The sequence below is a fragment of the Puma concolor genome, chromosome C2, assembly GCF_028749965.1.
Source record: "Puma concolor isolate L17-30 chromosome C2, mPumCon1.1.hap2, whole genome shotgun sequence".
In the NCBI taxonomy this organism is placed as follows: Eukaryota; Metazoa; Chordata; class Mammalia; order Carnivora; family Felidae; genus Puma; species Puma concolor.
This window is the reverse complement of record NC_141675.1, coordinates 54,096,030-54,112,722: the sequence shown is the minus strand read 5'-3', so window position 1 is coordinate 54,112,722 and position 16,693 is coordinate 54,096,030. Positions and strand designations below refer to the sequence as shown.

General features: G+C 41.3%; 1 protein-coding gene and 1 pseudogene across 5 annotated transcripts in view; one reads left to right on the top strand and one right to left on the bottom strand.

The window, feature by feature from the left end:
- Positions 1 to 16,693, bottom strand: part of SCHIP1 (schwannomin interacting protein 1) — a 580,639-nt gene that overhangs the window by 78,457 nt on the left and 485,489 nt on the right. The gene's annotated exons all lie outside the window — the stretch shown is intronic.
- On the top strand, positions 3,359 to 4,702 carry LOC112849372 (ribosome biogenesis protein NSA2 homolog pseudogene; annotated as a pseudogene).

Genomic DNA, 16,693 nt, shown 5'->3' with positions numbered 1-16,693 from the left:
TGGTTTCTTCACCATTTGTGTTCATTTTCCACTGTGAAACTGATCATTTATATAATGCACCAAGAATCATTTACCCTTCACAGGAAAATATTATTTATGTATGTTATGTATGTAAGTCTACTTCTATTCCTTTAACTTTCTATTTTATTTGCCAATTAGAACATGAATCAGGATTTCAATTTAGCAGGAAAAAGTCCGTAAAACAGTGACTTCAGAAACTAAGAAATAAAAGATGTATGAGATTTATACACTGAAAACTATAAATTATTGCTGTGAGAAATTAAAGACCTAAAAAAATGGAGAGACATTCTATATTCGTGGATTACATCACTCAGTATAATTAAGATGGCAATTATCCTCGAACTGACCTATAGATTCAACACAGTTCCTATCAAAATTCCAGTAGACTTTTGGTAGAAATTGATAAGCTGATCCTAAAGTCTATGTGGAAATATAAAGGACACAGAAAAGTGTTTTTAAATACAACACCAAAAGCATAATATATAAAAGAAAAAACATGGGAAAAATACACTTCATTTAAATTAAAAACTTTGGTGTTTCAAAATTATCAAAAATAAAGTGAAAATATAAACCACAGTCTGGAACAAAATATGTGCTGATAGTATTTCTAATAAAGGATTTCTAACCAGAATATATAAAAATCTCTTTATAAACTAATAAGAGACAAACCCATTAAAAAATGAATAAGCACATGAAAAGATGCTCAATATCATTAGTCATTAGGGAAATGCAAATTAAAACAACAGTAAGATCCCATTTCATGACCAATAGAATGGGTATAATCAAAAAGACAAAATAATTATTAGTGAGAATATGGGAAAACTGGAACCCTCATATATTGCTGGTGAGAATGTAAGGTGGTACAGCAACTTTGAAAAACAATTTGGCAGTTTCTTTAAAAAAAGTTAAACAGGGGCGCCTGGATGGTTCGGCTGGTTAAGAGTCTGACTCTTGATTTCAGCTCAGGTCATGATCTCACGATCCGTGAGATGGAGTCCCCACTTGGGATTCTCTCTCTCTCTCTCTCTCTGTCCCACCTCCACTCGCATGTGCTCTCTCTCTCTCACTCTCTCTGTCTCAAAAATAAATAAATTTTTAAAAAGTTAAACATAAATTTACCATATGACCCTGTAATTCCACTCCTAAGTATCCACCCAAGATCAACGAAAACACATGTCTCACAAAGACATGTATGTGTTCATAGCAACATTACTCATATCAAAGGAGTAGAAACAATCCACATGTTCATGAACTGATGAATGGATAAACAAAATGTGGGATAGCTATATAATGGAATATGATTCAGCAATAAGAAAGAACTACTGATACATGCTACTACATGGATGAACCTGAAAACCAGCAAGCTAAGTGAAAGAAACCAGATGCAAAAGAATTACACATTGTATGATTCTGTTTATACGAAATGTCCAGAAAAGACAAATCTATAGGAACAGAAAGCAGATGAATACTTGCCTAGGGTTGGGAGTGGGATTTGGTAAGCAGGATCTTCTTCTACATTTGAGTAGTGGCAATGTTTGCACAACTTTGAAAATTTACTAAAAATCATTGAATTATACACTTAAAACAGGTGAATTTCATGGTATATAAATTATCGCACTAAAGCCATTTAAAAAAATTTTTTTTAGTTTATTTTTTGAGAGAGAGAGAGAGCAGGGAGGGGCAGAGAGAGAGAGAGAGAGAATCCCAAGCAGGCTCCATGTTGTCAGTGCAGAGCCTGATGTGGGGCTTGAACTTACAGACTGTGAGATCATGACCTGGCCGAAATCAAGAGTCAGTCACTTAAACAACTGAGCCACCCAGGCACCCCATCACACTAAAGCTATTTTGAATATCAGCTTATGGTTCTCATATAATAAGTCGTGTGTAGATAGCCATATCCATCACTGTCATGATGTTGTGGGGTTTTGTTTGTTTGTTTGTTTGTTTTTTGTGGGGTTTTTTTGTAGTCATCAGAGACTCAGACTCATCCTGTTTGCAGCCATCCCTAGCATGTTTTCCTGCCCTCGTGGTCATAACTCAATCTCTTTCCAGCCTAGAAAAGGAGAAAGAACAGACAGTGCAAAATGCATTAGCCTCTAAGTAGCCATGTTTAAGAATCTTTCTGGGAAGCCCCACCCAATAACTCTCTTACATATCGTTGGCCAGAATGATATGTGTCACATGGCCATTCTTAACTTCAAGAAAGTCTGGGTAATACAGGAATATTGCTACCTGCAGTCAAATCAGGGTTCTGTTAGTAAGGAAGTAAGAAAGAGTGGATGTTGGTAGAGCAGCTAGCAATCTCTGAGGTGGAGAAATATTTCTTGGTGTCAATGAAAACACAAATAGAACCAGAATTGCTTACATAATAGAGTAGTACTCAGTTATAAAGTGACAATCCAGGTGATCCAGAATATGCTTACTATCCAGAATAGGAATGGGTTCTTATCAAAATGAAAACAAAAGCAATCAAATTCTCAGTGAAAACGTAAGGGCTCCAGAGAAACTATCTGTTACTCTGTTGAGAAACACTAAACAGAATAAATGTTCAATGTTGCTTGCATTTTTATTTAAAAGACAAAAAAGACTTATTTAACCCAACATAAGTTGGGTACTGGGCCATTTGGTGTAGTAGAAAGAATAGGGTCTTTGAGTTTAGAAATGTCTGGATTCAAAAGTTGGTCAAATCCTTTAAAAAATATGCCTGGGCAAATTTTGTAACTTAGCTAAGTCTCAACTTCCTTGTCTCTACAAGGAGAATAGTAACACCTGCTTCAAAGGGTTATTTGAGGACCAAATAAGACAGCAGGTATAAAGCACGTGCCCATGCATTAGCTTCCCTCCGGTCAAATCACACTGCAGCATGGTACAACGGTGCCTCATATACCCAAACAAAGAAGAACTCCAATTTTCTTCCTTGCCAAAATTAAACAGCTGTGTCAGAGTTCTCCAGCATGATTTCCCCATATTTCTCTGGCTGAGACTTTTTCTCAAGAGAATTCCTAATTAGTTATTATCTATTCAACACACACACACACACACACACACACACACACACACACACACTCTCACATATGCCAATGTGGTAGGGGTGGGGGAGCAAAAACAAAACAAAACCAAAAACACATTGAAGCTAAAAGTTAACCTGTGGAGAACAAAATTCAAAAAATACTTTTACTTTTCTACCCAGTGTTGTAACCTTCCTAATGGTTAATGCTCCTTTTACAGAGTCACAGAGAGCACTTAGGAAAACACACCAACCAAATTTATGTACTTGGCAATTTAAAAAATGTAGAACCTGTGTCAAGTGCTTGTGAAAGCAGATGTGCAGGAGGGGGGTCTACTGGCATGAACGCCAGGTAGTCCATTACTTGCCCATTATTCATACCTCAGTTTCATGAAACCAACATGGAGTCCCTTCCATCACTTTCTCCCTGAAGCACCAAAACAGCTTAACACAGGACTGTTCACACTGGCTGATTGGGATTGGCTTGCAACTTAAGTAGTCTTCTAAGTCTTGGTTAAACACCGACTGAATAAAATTATATTTCTGTAAGAATACTATGTACCTTAAAAGAGAGGAATGAATGCAAAGTGGAAACCTGAAATGTGTCAACCGAAAGCTAGAATATTTAGTGTCCATTGTCATTCTCTACAAAATACCAAAATTGTATTAATAACGATAAGTCTTTGCGCCCTGGCAGCTGCACCCGGTGGCTCTGCGGCCGTCACCAAGCCACAAAACGAATATATTGAGTTACGCCGGAAGCACTATGGCTATCGTTTGGATCACCATGAGAAAAAGAGAAAGAAGGAAGGTCGAGAGGCTCATGAACGTTCAAAGAAGGCAAAAAAGATGATTGGTAAGCTTTACCATAAACAGTGCCACGCTGAGAAAATACAAATGAAAAAGACTATCAAGATGCATGAAAAGAGAAACACCAAGCCAAAGAATGAAAAGACTCCACAAGGAGCAGTACCTGCGTATCTACTGGACAGGGAGGGACAGTCCCGAGCTAAAGTACTTTCCAATATGATTAAACAAAAATGAAAAGAGAAAGCAGGAAAATGGGAAGTCCCTATGCCCAAAGTTCGTGCCCAGGGAGAAACAGAAGTATTAAAAGCTATTCGAACAGGAAAGAGAAAAAAGAAAGCATGGAAGAGGATGGTTACTAAAGTCTGCTTTGTTGGAGATGGCTTTACTCGAAAACCACCTAAATATGAAAGATTCATTAGGCCAATGGGCTTACGTTTCAAAAAGGCCCACGTAACACATCCTGAATTGAAAGCCACCTTTTGTCTGCCGATACTTGGTGTAAAAAAGAATCCCTCATCCCCACTATATAGGTCTTTGGGTGTTATTACCAAAGGTACTGTCATTGAGGTGAACGTGAGGGAGTTGGGCCTTGTGACACAAGGAGGCAAGGTTATTTGGGGAAAATATGCCCAGGTTACCAACAATCCTGAAAACGATGGATGCATAAATGCAGTCTTGCTGGTTTGACAGCACTTTCAGACAAGTAACTCTTGACAATTACTGAAGGCTACTCACCAGTTAGAAAAACACCATTACTGTGGTGGTTCTCTGAATACAGCCAGACAGCCTTACCTACCTGCAGCCATCAAGAGAACTATGTATTCTATTGTAAGCAACATTAAAATAGGCTTATTTACAAATTGGTCTTTATTTTTTAGTCTGTTTAGCATTTAGACGTTCATAAATCTGAATAATGTTTTAAAAAGCAATTATACGGGAGCCTGGGTAGCTTAGCCAGCACTCTGCCCTGACAGTGCAGAGCCTGCTTGGGATCCTGTGTCTCTCCTTTCTCTCCCTGCCCCTCCTCCTCTCCCTCTCCCTTAAAATAAAGATTTAAGGGGCGCCTGGGTGGCGCAGTCGGTTAAGCGTCCGACTTCAGCCAGGTCACGATCTCGCGGTCCGTGAGTTCGAGCCCCGCGTCAGGCTCTGGGCTGATGGCTCAGAGCCTGGAGCCTGTTTCCGATTCTGTGTCTTCCTCTCTCTCTCTACCCCTCCCCCGTCATGCTCTGTCTCTCTCTGTCCCAAAAATAAATAAACGTTGAAAAAAAAATTAAAAAAAAAATAAAGATTTAAAAATGCATTTAAAAAAGATTTAACAAAAATAACGGTAAGTCTTGACAATAAATGGCACTTCCTTTACTTAAGAGACGAGAGGAGGCCAGCAAAACTGGTACGATACTTTTGGATGCAGGGATACAGTCTGATTTGTCCAATCACTTTGCATCAGTGGTTTCATTTTTTTCCACATCCATGACCCATCTGACCACCATGGCGCTTCCCTGCCCGTTTTCCTTCTCCCTGTGAAAAGGGGAAGAGAGGGAGAGAGCGTGACTCCTCTCCTGGAAGGCATCTTACAGGCTGCATGACAGGAGGGGCCCTGGATGGAAGCCGTACAGCTCTCTTCAGCGAGCGGCAGCTTGGCCTGCCAAAACCAAACAGCTGTCGGAAGTTCTACAGCTGCGGCTGCCGCTGCCACTGTTTCCCAGAACTCTCTCCCAGACCTCAGATTGAGAAATCCTAGCTGTCCTTCGGTGCCCTCCACGGCCAGTGGCGGTTCATTTCCACTCCTGGGTTTGTGCAAGATTTTTCTTATCCCGAGAAATGCCATGTGACACTTGAATTGGAAGTCAATCAAAGGCAAAGCACAGTAAGACCATACTATTATTCAATTTTCTTGAGATTCATCTAATATTAGAATGACCATTTTCCTGCCTTTCCTCTCCACACCTACCCCAAAACACGGAACACAAGCAATATCCTGTTCCCTCAAAGCCACAGACCAAGGGCACCCCATCTAACACAGCTTCGCCCACAGCTCCAAGCAGACCTCACGGTAGCAGTGCTTGTTGATTTGGTTAAAATGACGCCGTGCATAACGAGTAGCCTTCTCAGCTATCCTACCAGGTAGTGGCATTTCACATCACAAAACGTGCTTTCATATACACATGCACATATTCCAAATATAATTCGTTGCTTTGTAGTGGTTGTTTTGTGACCACAATTAGGCTGATATATTTGATATATTTGATATTTACAAGTGAAAGCGGTGGCTGGGGAGGGGGACAGGAGAGCTGAGTAACATTTGGGTTCTTCATTTACTCACACGAGAATTCGCTAAGCATCGGTGTGCCAGTGGCTGGCGCTTTGTGCTCATTAAAGTACTTCCAGAAGTTTCATTTTGCTCACACCCTCACTGTGTGAGGGGATGGCACAAGATTTTGTGATTCTGTGATCCTTTCAAAGGTTAACCCCGAATCTCTGGATTCCCTGTCCAATGCTCTACTTCAAACACTAGGGGTCAGCAGCCTTCCAAAAGTCACCGGTCAAGTGCGGAGCCCAAGTTCTGGGGTCTGGGGTCCTGGGGTGCTGGTAGAGTGCGGGTTGGGGCTGATTGAGTTCAAAAGATACTAGTGCTTTCCCAAAACCTAGTCCCAATCTTTTATAAATACAACCTTTACTTTTATTTGGGTACCCTCAGCTTCTTGTGCAAAGCCCAGGTGATTGGGGGAAGTTAATCTGGCAGTGGGATTTGCGGCTCAAAGTTAACTTGCATTATTCCACCTCCCAGCTTCCCGTATTGGGTCAGGGACAAACATGTGACCCTATTTGGACCAGTAAAGATTGAGGAGAAATTTGCTGCAATGACACTGAAAGTAGTTTCCCTGCTTTTCCTTCAGTAACCACCTCCCTCCCCTCCACTCCTTCCCTACCTCCCTCTCTCCTCCTCACGCCCACCCCCCCCACCTGCCCTGATGATGAAAAAACCCAAAGCCCTAGAGATACAGACAGTCATCTGGAAACGACAAATGTGTAGGGACAGCTATACAATGAAGGCAACTGCAAAACAAAAACAAAAACAAAAACAACCCACACAGAGTGCTAAAAAGCAAGACCTTGGGAAAGCAACAAACTGGGGAAAGAATAGGGCTCCAGCCCAGCTCTTTGCTACTGACCTCCCTCCCCTGGAGAGCTCTAAGCTGTCTACTCCTCTGTCTCTACAACAGTGGCAGTTCCCATAGATCCCTGGTTCAGTAAAGAACCAAGGAGAGGGTTGAGGGAGTCCCCATACAAGTCCAGGGACCAGGACAACTGACCCCCACATCTCTGCTTTCCTTAGGCTATTATACAAAAAGAAACGTTGAATGGGTCCTTGCACTTTCTTGTATTTTTTAAGATGAAGGGGTATGGTGATAACGGGCATGGATTTTGGAGTCCACTGGACCCAAGTTCAAATTTCAGCAACTCTCCTTACTGGTTATGTGACTCTGAGCTTTTCTGTCTATAAAATGAGAATGAATAAAGCCTACCTTTCAGAGTTGTTTTGAACTTTAAGCGTAATAACATATGCAATGGGTTTAGCATTCAAAAAATAGTTGCTAGGATTATTTCAATAATCCTTGAAATGAAAGAGCACTATGGCAGGAGAAAGTGCAAGAAAAACAAAAACAAAAACAAAAACAAAAACAAAAAGCAGCCAGGTCCCTAAACATTCTTCCCAATACATACATTTACTTCTCACCCATGACAAGATACCCTGAGTGTATATGTGCTAATGAGAGAAGGTCGCAAAACCTTCAAAATCCATGGGCCTCATGGACCCAGTATCCATGTCAGGGCAGCTCAGACCTGCAAATGGAAATTTCGAGCTTCTGAACGTAAGTGCAACTTTTGAGCTAGTGATTCATTAACGATATGATTCCTCAGGTAGGTAGGTCTTATTTGTAGTGAAGCAGTATTCAAAAGAGCTACCAAAAAAAATAAAATTGTCATCCTTGCTTTTTTTTTTTTTTTTTAAAGACACAGGCTCCTAAAGATTTCTATCATTCATTCAAAGGCAGATACCCGGACCAAAAGGTTAGGACCTGCATTTGTATGTTCGTTCCAGGATTCCCATCCAAGGCAAAGCATACGCAGTAAAACCTTGGATTGCGAGTAACTTGTTCTGCAAGTGTTTTGCAAGATGAGCAAACATTTCTAATAAATTTTAACTTGACAAATGAGCGATGTCTTGCAATACGAGTAGTACGTGACGCTAAATGTCGCATGATCACAACTGAGCCGAAGTTTCTTGAAATTCACTTTGATATACAAGTGCTTTGGATTACAAGCATGTTTCCAGAATGAATTATGCTCGCAAGCCAAGGTTTTACTGTATAAGGTATCCGCCAACAGAGGACCACAGGCAATCTCTCTCTGTTACACGGTTATCTCCTTTTCATTCTTTCTGTGACAGACGTTGCTTATCTCCCAGTATCTGTTCTCTCCCTCTTTCTCATTGCTAGAATATCTCCCCACCCCCACACCCCAGGATGACACTACATTTTCCAGCCTCCCTTGCAACCAAGTGTGTGTACTCACGCACCTGTGAGTACATTCTGGCTAAACAGATCTAAACAAAGGTGTCATGTGTGGCTTTGGAAAGTGTCCTTAAAGGAAGGGAGATGTGTCCTTGCCCCTTCCTACCAGCTGGATTACAGTGTAATAGAAGGTGTTCAAGCAGCGAGCCTGGATGATGAGGAAGAAAGCTATGTACTGAGGATGATGGAGCAGCAAAACCGAAAAAAATCTTCATTTTGAAACTGCCTTATATTCCTGACCTCCACACTTCTTTTACATGCATGAGAAATAAAATTCCATCTTGTTTGAGGCACTGGCATTTGGGGCTTTTTTGTCACTCACAGCTAAACCTAATCTGAACTGATACTTTCCTATATCCATCGTTTATGTTTTCTCCATTCATCTGTGAGACCAGACTGCACTGTTTTTAACATGACAAGCCACTTACGAATGGGGTATGGATTCATCAGTCATTCCCATCATACTCCCCAAATCCCACTCACATCCTACAAAATGAATTCTACCCACGGTGTAACATCAGAAAGGTCACCTCCCAGACATGGAAAGAAATAGAGATTTAAAAAAAAACAACAAAAAACCAAGAACAAAACCTTTTTGTTTGTTTTACAGAAAACCCTATCTATTCAAGATGACTGCTTTCTCCTATTTTAGCCAGCAATTTTATGAAAGGAAGACTATTTTCTTAGTGACCTAAACTCCTCAAATGCTTGCTATCAGTTACAAATAAAATACTTGCTACATGCAAGCATCAATTAGACACAATGTAGTAAAAGACACTGTACTCTGGAAGAAGGTCATGGGCCTTGGCTTCAGATCTAGGAGCACTTCTTGGCTTTGCCACTTACTTGCAATGTGACCTTGGTAAGTAATTTAACCCTTTAGTACTTCCAGTTTCTTCATCTATAAAATGAAACCTCATACAATACACCTGACCCTTGAACAACATTGTTTTGAACTGCATGTCCACTTACACACAGATTTATTTCAATAAATACAGTACAATACTGTAAATGTATTTGCTTTTCATTCTTTAAAGTTTATTTATTTTTAGAGAGAGTCATTGGGGGAGGGGCAGAGAGAGGGCGAGAGAATCCCAACTCACGAACTGAACCATAAGGTCATGACCTCAGCCAAAATCAAGAGTCAGATGCTCAACTGACTAAGCCACTCAGGCACTCCTATATTTGCTTTTTATTTTTTTATTTAAAAAAAATTTTTTTTTCAACGTTTATTTATTTTTTTGGGGACAGAGAGAGACAGAGCATGGAACGGGGAGGGGCAGAGAGAGAGGGAGACACAGAATCTGAAACAGGCTCCAGGCTCTGAGCGGTCAGCACAGAGCCCGACGCGGGGCTCGAACTCACGGACCGTGAGATCGTGACCTGGCTGAAGTCGGACGCTTAACCGACTGCGCCACCCAGGCGCCCCTATATTTGCTTTTTAAATGATTTTCTTAATATTTTCTTTTCTTTAGCTTACTTTATTATAAGAATACAGGGGCGCCTGGGTGGCGCAGTCGGTTAAGCATCTGACTTAGGCTCAGTGTGTGATCTCACAGTTTGTGGATTCGAGCCCCGTGTCAGGCTCTGGACTGAAAGTTCAGAGCCTGGAGCCTGCTTCGGATTCTGTCTCTCTCTCTCTCTCTCTCTCTCTCTCTCTCTCTCTTTCTCTCAAAAATAAATATTAAAAAATTTTTTTTAAAAAGGATACAGTACTTAATACATGTAACATACAAAATATGTGTTAATCAACAGTTTCTGTCATCAGTAAGGCTTCTGGTCAACAGCAGGCTATTAGTAGTTAAATTTGGGGTAAGCCAAAAGTTGTATGCAGATTTTCCACTGCAGGGGGCCTGGCACTCCTAACCCCTGCACTGTTCAAGGGCAACTGTACTTGCAGAAAAATCAAATGAGCTAATATGTGCAATGCACCCAGCACACAAATAGATGGTTTAATAACAAAAGTTTCTTTTGTTTGTTCTTTTTTGTTAGAAATGAAAGACTATGGAGTTTAGCTTAGTAGAACTGTGTCTTATAAAGTATTTTTAGTCTCTAAAACTTACTAGTTATAGAACAATAGTGGACTTCAGTTATTTAAGACTGTTTCTTCAACTGTCAGTCAGGCTTACAACAGTGATATCATTAATCATAACAATAACAATTGCTGACACATGGCATGATCATCAAATTTCGGGCTCTGCATTAAGTCCTTTATTTTCATTATTTCAATAAAACCTGTAATACCAAGAGATGTTTTTAAGGACGTAAACAAAAATGAGAAGCTGATTTTAAGAATACTGTATGTAGGGGCACCTGGGTGGCTCAGTCGGTTAAGCGGCCAACTTCAGCTCAGGTCATGATCTCATGGTCTGTGGGTTCGAGCCACGCGTCGGGCTCTGTGCTGACAGCTCAGAGCCTGGAGCCTGTTTCAGATTCTGTGTCTCCCTCTCTCTGACCCTCCCCCATTCATGTTGTCTCTCTCTGTCTCAAAAATAAATAAACATTAAAAAATTTTTTTTTAAATAAAAAATTAAAAAAAGAATACTGTATGTAAAATAAATTTATAAAACTGCATATAGTTTTATATGATTAATATAAATATTAATATAGTAGTAATATTGATTAAATAGGTTACTTCTTTTAGAAGCAAATACCCTGATTTTTATTTTACTTATTTTCAATTTTGTTTGTTTGTTTATTTATTTATCAATTTAAAGAAAGAGCATGAACAGGGGAGGAACAGAGAGGGAGAGAGGGAGAGAGAGAATCCCAAGCAGGCTCTGTGCTAGACCCGGGGCTCAGTCTCACAAACTATGAGATCATGACCTGAGCCGAAATCAAGAATTGGACGCTCAACCCACTGAGCCACCCAGGCGCCCCCATACCCTAAATTTTAGAAAATGAAAGGTTCCAATCATAAAAGAAGGTACAAAATATTTGGTTCATTCCTGAAACTTGTGTTTAAATGAAAAAGCAATCTAAAGCTGTATAATGTCAGAATAGAGGCACCTGCTTATTGTTATTGCTTACCATAAAAGTTATAACAAAATATCCATGCAGAATATATTAATTTTCTTTCCTTTTTACTTTAAATAGTCCTCATCATTTGATGCAGGAAAAGGTAAGTATCTGACAATTCCTAAGAAAAATATATTATTATGTACTCATATGTCCTGTGTGTAAATATATACTGAATACATCTGCATGTACGTTTTTTTCTCTTATTTATAAATAAATGTTTGTGTTCCATAATATTTTTGTAAGTTGACTGGAATTCAAAAATTTCTCCCCTCAGGCGCTCCTGAATGGCTCAGTTGGTTGGTTAAGCATCCGACTTCAGCTCAGGTCATGATCTCGCTGTTTGTGAGTTCAAGCCGTGCTTCAGGCTCTGTGCTGACAGCTCACAGCCTGAAGCCTGCTTGGGTTTTTTGTCTCCCTCTCTTTCTGCCCCACCCCCACTCACACTCTGTCTCAGTCTCTGTCTCTCTCTCTCTCAAAAATAAATAAACATTTAAAACAAATTAAAAAAAAAAGAAATTTCTCCCTTCAGAGAAATATTTACAACTGTATTGTACTTACAGTAACTGCTACCACCCCAGCTGAAAATTCTCCCTTATGTAAAAATTCTTGTATATACATAAACTGACTTTGCATGTAACTTTTCTATAAATGCAAGAACATTTTGCCCCACCATGAGTCACTTCTATTGGACATAATGAGGGACTAAAGGATTTAGTGAGGAATGAAAAGGGAAAAAAAAAAGTAGATGCCACAAGCTGAGGTTTCTGGAAAAGATAAAAGAAGAATCCAGCCCACAGATGATTACAAACTGCATGTTTTAAAAAATGCCCTTAGTTGCCAGCATTTAAAAATGGGGATTTTTGGTTCGCCTGGGTGGCTCAGTTGGTTAAGCATCCAACTCGATCTCAGCTCAGGTCTTGATCTCAGGGTTGGGAGTTCAAGTCCCTCACTGGCTGTAGAGATTATTTTTTAAAAGGGATAAAGTCCAGCTTTTTAAAGGGGACCCCAACCCATCCTTCTTAACCTGGCCAGCCTTACTGAACTTCTCTGTGTGCCCAATACTCTCCTGCATGTCCCTCCTTCCCATCTCCCACCAGACTGGGGGCAAACTCCTAGCTCATCCATCAGGTCCCAGCATGAACCTTCCATGTGTTCTCACTGCCCCTCATTCCCCATCACTGTGTTTACCAGGCTCCTCTGCAACAACCCGTGGGGCCGTCTGTCTGCTGGCCAGTTAACACTGTCGGCTCGTCACCTTGGCCACCTGTGTCCCTGGCACCTGGCTCAAAGAGGGCCTAGCACAAAGGAGGTAGCGAGGCAACTTTTCCTGGATAAGTATGTTTTGTTTTGTGCCCCGTGCGGTGCCATGTTCCTTGTGATTCTCTATTTCCCGATCTCAGAGATGAGAAAGCTGAGGCCCAGAGAGGGTAAGCAGTTTGCCTGGGGTTAGGATTCCAATTCAAGTCAGTGGACTCCAGAGCCTGCTTCCTTTCCACTGTGCCATGTGCTGGCATTTAGCCTTCCCTTTCCCTGAGAGGAGCCCGGGCAGCGTACCTTGGTCTGAGTGTGTTGGATGCTGCTTGCATCTATTACCTCAGGAAGAAAGAATGCCCGAGGAGATGGAATTTAGGTGGTTACTCAAGACTGCACGCACAAATATGAATACAGCCTCTTGAACACCAGAGTAAAAGAATGTAGGTCAAACAAATTGCCCTGCCCAGAGTCTCCCTTTATTGCCCAACTTTTCTCACTGCACATGTAAGGCCACAAGTGGAAGATAGCTAAGTGGAAAATTCCAGGAGTTTTGTAACTATCATTAAAAACAAAGGCTCAAGAAATCAAGGAAAGGATTTTTAAATCACTTTCTTTTTGGGGCACCTGGGCGGCTCAGTTGGTTAAGCAGCTGACTCTTGACTTCGGCTATGGTCATGATCTCATGGTTGTGAGACCACTCCGGGCTGGGTGTGGAGTCTGCTTGGGATTCTCTCTCTCCTCTCTCTCTTTCCCTTCCTCCTCCCCTCCCCCTCTTGCTCATGTGTGCACACACATTCTCTCTCTCTCAAAAAGAAAAAAAATCACTTTCGTTTTTTACCATCCTAACTCAGAAGTTCAGATTCATCAATTTGTTGAGAGCCAACCGGTACAGAAAACTGCAGTAGGCCTTTGGAAAAACAAGGCTTGTTTGGCTGTTATGAAAATGGAGTGAATGATCATGATGATGACACAGAAAACTAACTGATATTAATTACGGGTCAAGTGTACATACACAATGCCATTTAATCCTCTAACAGCCCTGTCAAGTTAGGTACTATTAATACTCTTGTTCTATAGATGTAGAAGTCACGGTACAGAGAAGTCAAATAATTTGCTCATGATCACATAACTAGAAGGGACAGAAAGGATTAGAACCCAGCTCAGCTGGCTCCAAGCCCACTACACAGAACCAGCCTCCTAGTTTGTGTAATACTAATATAAATTACACTCTCTGGTAGTTAGAGTGACAATTTTAGAAAAATGTGGTACAGAATTGTTTTAACAACATTTCTCTATTTTTAATTTTTCTTAATATTTATTTATTTTTGAGAGAGAGAGAGAGAGCGCGTGAGCAGGGGAGGGGCAGAGACAGACAGAATCTGAAGCAGGCTCCCAGCTCTGAGCTGTCAGCACAGAGCCCAACTTGGGGATCAAACTCACAAACTGTGAGATCATGACCTGAGCCGACGTCAGACGGATGCTCAACTGACTGAGCCACCCAGGTGGCCTGGTTTAATAACATTTCAATACTAATGTGTATCTTACATATGTGCTATCCACAGTAAGAAACTTGGTTAAGTTGATGAATGCTTAATTCCTTCTAAGGTAACAATGTAAAGGAAGAAAAAGAAAAATCCCTTGGAGGAAGGATCTGAAGGAAAAATTTAGGAAGTAAGTTGATGTAGAAGTGCCAGATTTTAACCTTAAGAGAGATTTAAGGACATCTAATAAAATCAAGTTTTACAGTGACCTGCTGGATGCTGTGACCAACAGAGACAAAATAAATATTCAGGTTTGAAAACATACAACAACCTTATCAACTTATCAATACCATGCTGCAGAAATAAGTGACACCATTGCCCCCTACCAATTTAGAGGAATTTAAAAAACAGTCCTTTATGTTAATAATTTTGTAGGATTTAAAGTTGAACATGTAGATGTGGATCTCCTGAGCAGCAGAAAGCCAAAGACCAAATACCAGAGAAAAAGCCAGTTAGTCATGGAAAAAATGGATAATTCAGTAGCTGGTCGTTCACGTCCTTATTCTAACTGAATGACATCATTTAGAAGACAAACACTGTGGTGCTTGTCCAGAAAGTTTCAGTCACTTCCCTCCTTCATATACGGAGGGCACGGTTTAATTTTTATCTCCCTTTCATGATTCCGTCGCCTTGGTATGCCCTTAGAGTGATTATTCATTTCTCTATGATCAACAAAAGGCTTCTTCTTCACCAAAGTGTTCTCAGACATCAGTACTTTGCTTTGGCATAATGACTGTCAACTCTTTGCACTGAAACTTACATTCCACATCTCCAAATCTGCTTTCACTATTGTTATCATTGCCTAGCCAGTGTCACAGAAGAGGGGGAACTGTAGCTACGCAGATGGCTTTCTCACGGATACCCCCCAGATGTCACTGCCCAGTCACACTGTTTTCACCACCACTTTCCTCTAGGAGCCTGGGGAGAATGGGTGTGTGATCACTCTACCCTGGCAGATCTCCTTTGCAAGTAGTAGTACATCAAAAACTCACGGGGTGCCTGAGTGGCTCAGTCAGTTAAGTATCCCACTCTTGGTTTTGGCTCAGGTCATGATCTCACAGTTTCTTTTTTTTTTTTTTTTTTTTTAATTTTTTTTTTTCAACGTTTATTTATTTTTGGGACAGAGAGAGACAGAGCATGAACGGGCGAGGGGCAGAGAGAGAGGGAGACACAGAATCGGAAACAGGCTCCAGGCTCTGAGCCATCAGCCCAGAGCCTGACGCGGGGCTCGAACTCATGGACTGCAAGATCGTGACCTGGCTGAAGTCGGACGCTTAACCGACTGCGCCACCCAGGCGCCCCATGATCTCACAGTTTCATGAGCTTGAGCCCCACATTGGGTTCTGTGCTGACAGCACATAGCCTGCTTGGGATTCTCTCTCTCCCTCACTCATGCTGTCTCTGTCTCTCTCAAAAGTAAATAAATAAACTTAAAAAACAACAACAACAACAACACAAAAAACCCTTACTGGATTCCAACCAGTGCCAATCCAACGATCCAGACTCCCCTCTGATCCCTCCCTCGCACACACATAGACCATCTCTCACTAGGTTCTAATGATTCAACGTGCTTTATATGGCCTGTATTCTGCCCTTCATTCTCCTACTGCCACCCTCTGTCTTAGTTCAGGAGTGTTTGCACTGCATATCCAGAGCTTCTTTTTTTTATTTAAAAAAAATTTTTTTTTCCAACATTTATTTATTTTTGGGACAGAGAGAGACAGAGCATGAACGGGGGAGGGGCAGAGAGAGAGGGAGACACAGAATCGGAAACAGGCTCCAGGCTCTGAGCCATCAGCCCAGAGCCTGACGCGGGGCTCGAACTCACGGACCGCGAGATCGTGACCTGGCTGAAGTCGGACGCCTAACCGACTGCGCCACCCAGGCGCCCCTGTCCAGGGCTTCTAATATGCATTCCATGTAGCACAACCCTGGAGAAACGCGGCTCCACAGCCTCCCTCCCACTGCCGGTTTCCCTGCACACACCCTACCCCCTGGCCATCTGGTCCCCATGCAGTCTCTCTTCCATGTCTCCAGAATTTTACACATGCTATTCCCTCTGCCTGGAATGCCTTCTTCCATATCCTCTTTGCAATTCCAAAAGGGTTAACTATTTTTTTTAAAAAAACTAGCTGAAGATTCTCCTCCTCTGACCTACTCAAATAAAGTGAATCCTTCCTTTGGACCACCATCATGTCTAAGTGCATACTTTTAGCACATATATTACCCAATACCAAGATGGTATGCATGTTAAGCATCCCTGTTTGGGAGTCAAAGATATGGTTTCCAATCTCAGTTCTGCCCCCTTACCAGCTGTCTTAGTCCATTTGGGCTACCATAATAAACTACTATAGAATGGGTGACTTAAACAAGAGACACTTATTTCCCACAATCTGAAGGACTGGAAGGCCAAGATCAAGAAGCCAGTATATTTGATACCTAGTGAGAGCCTTCATCTTAAA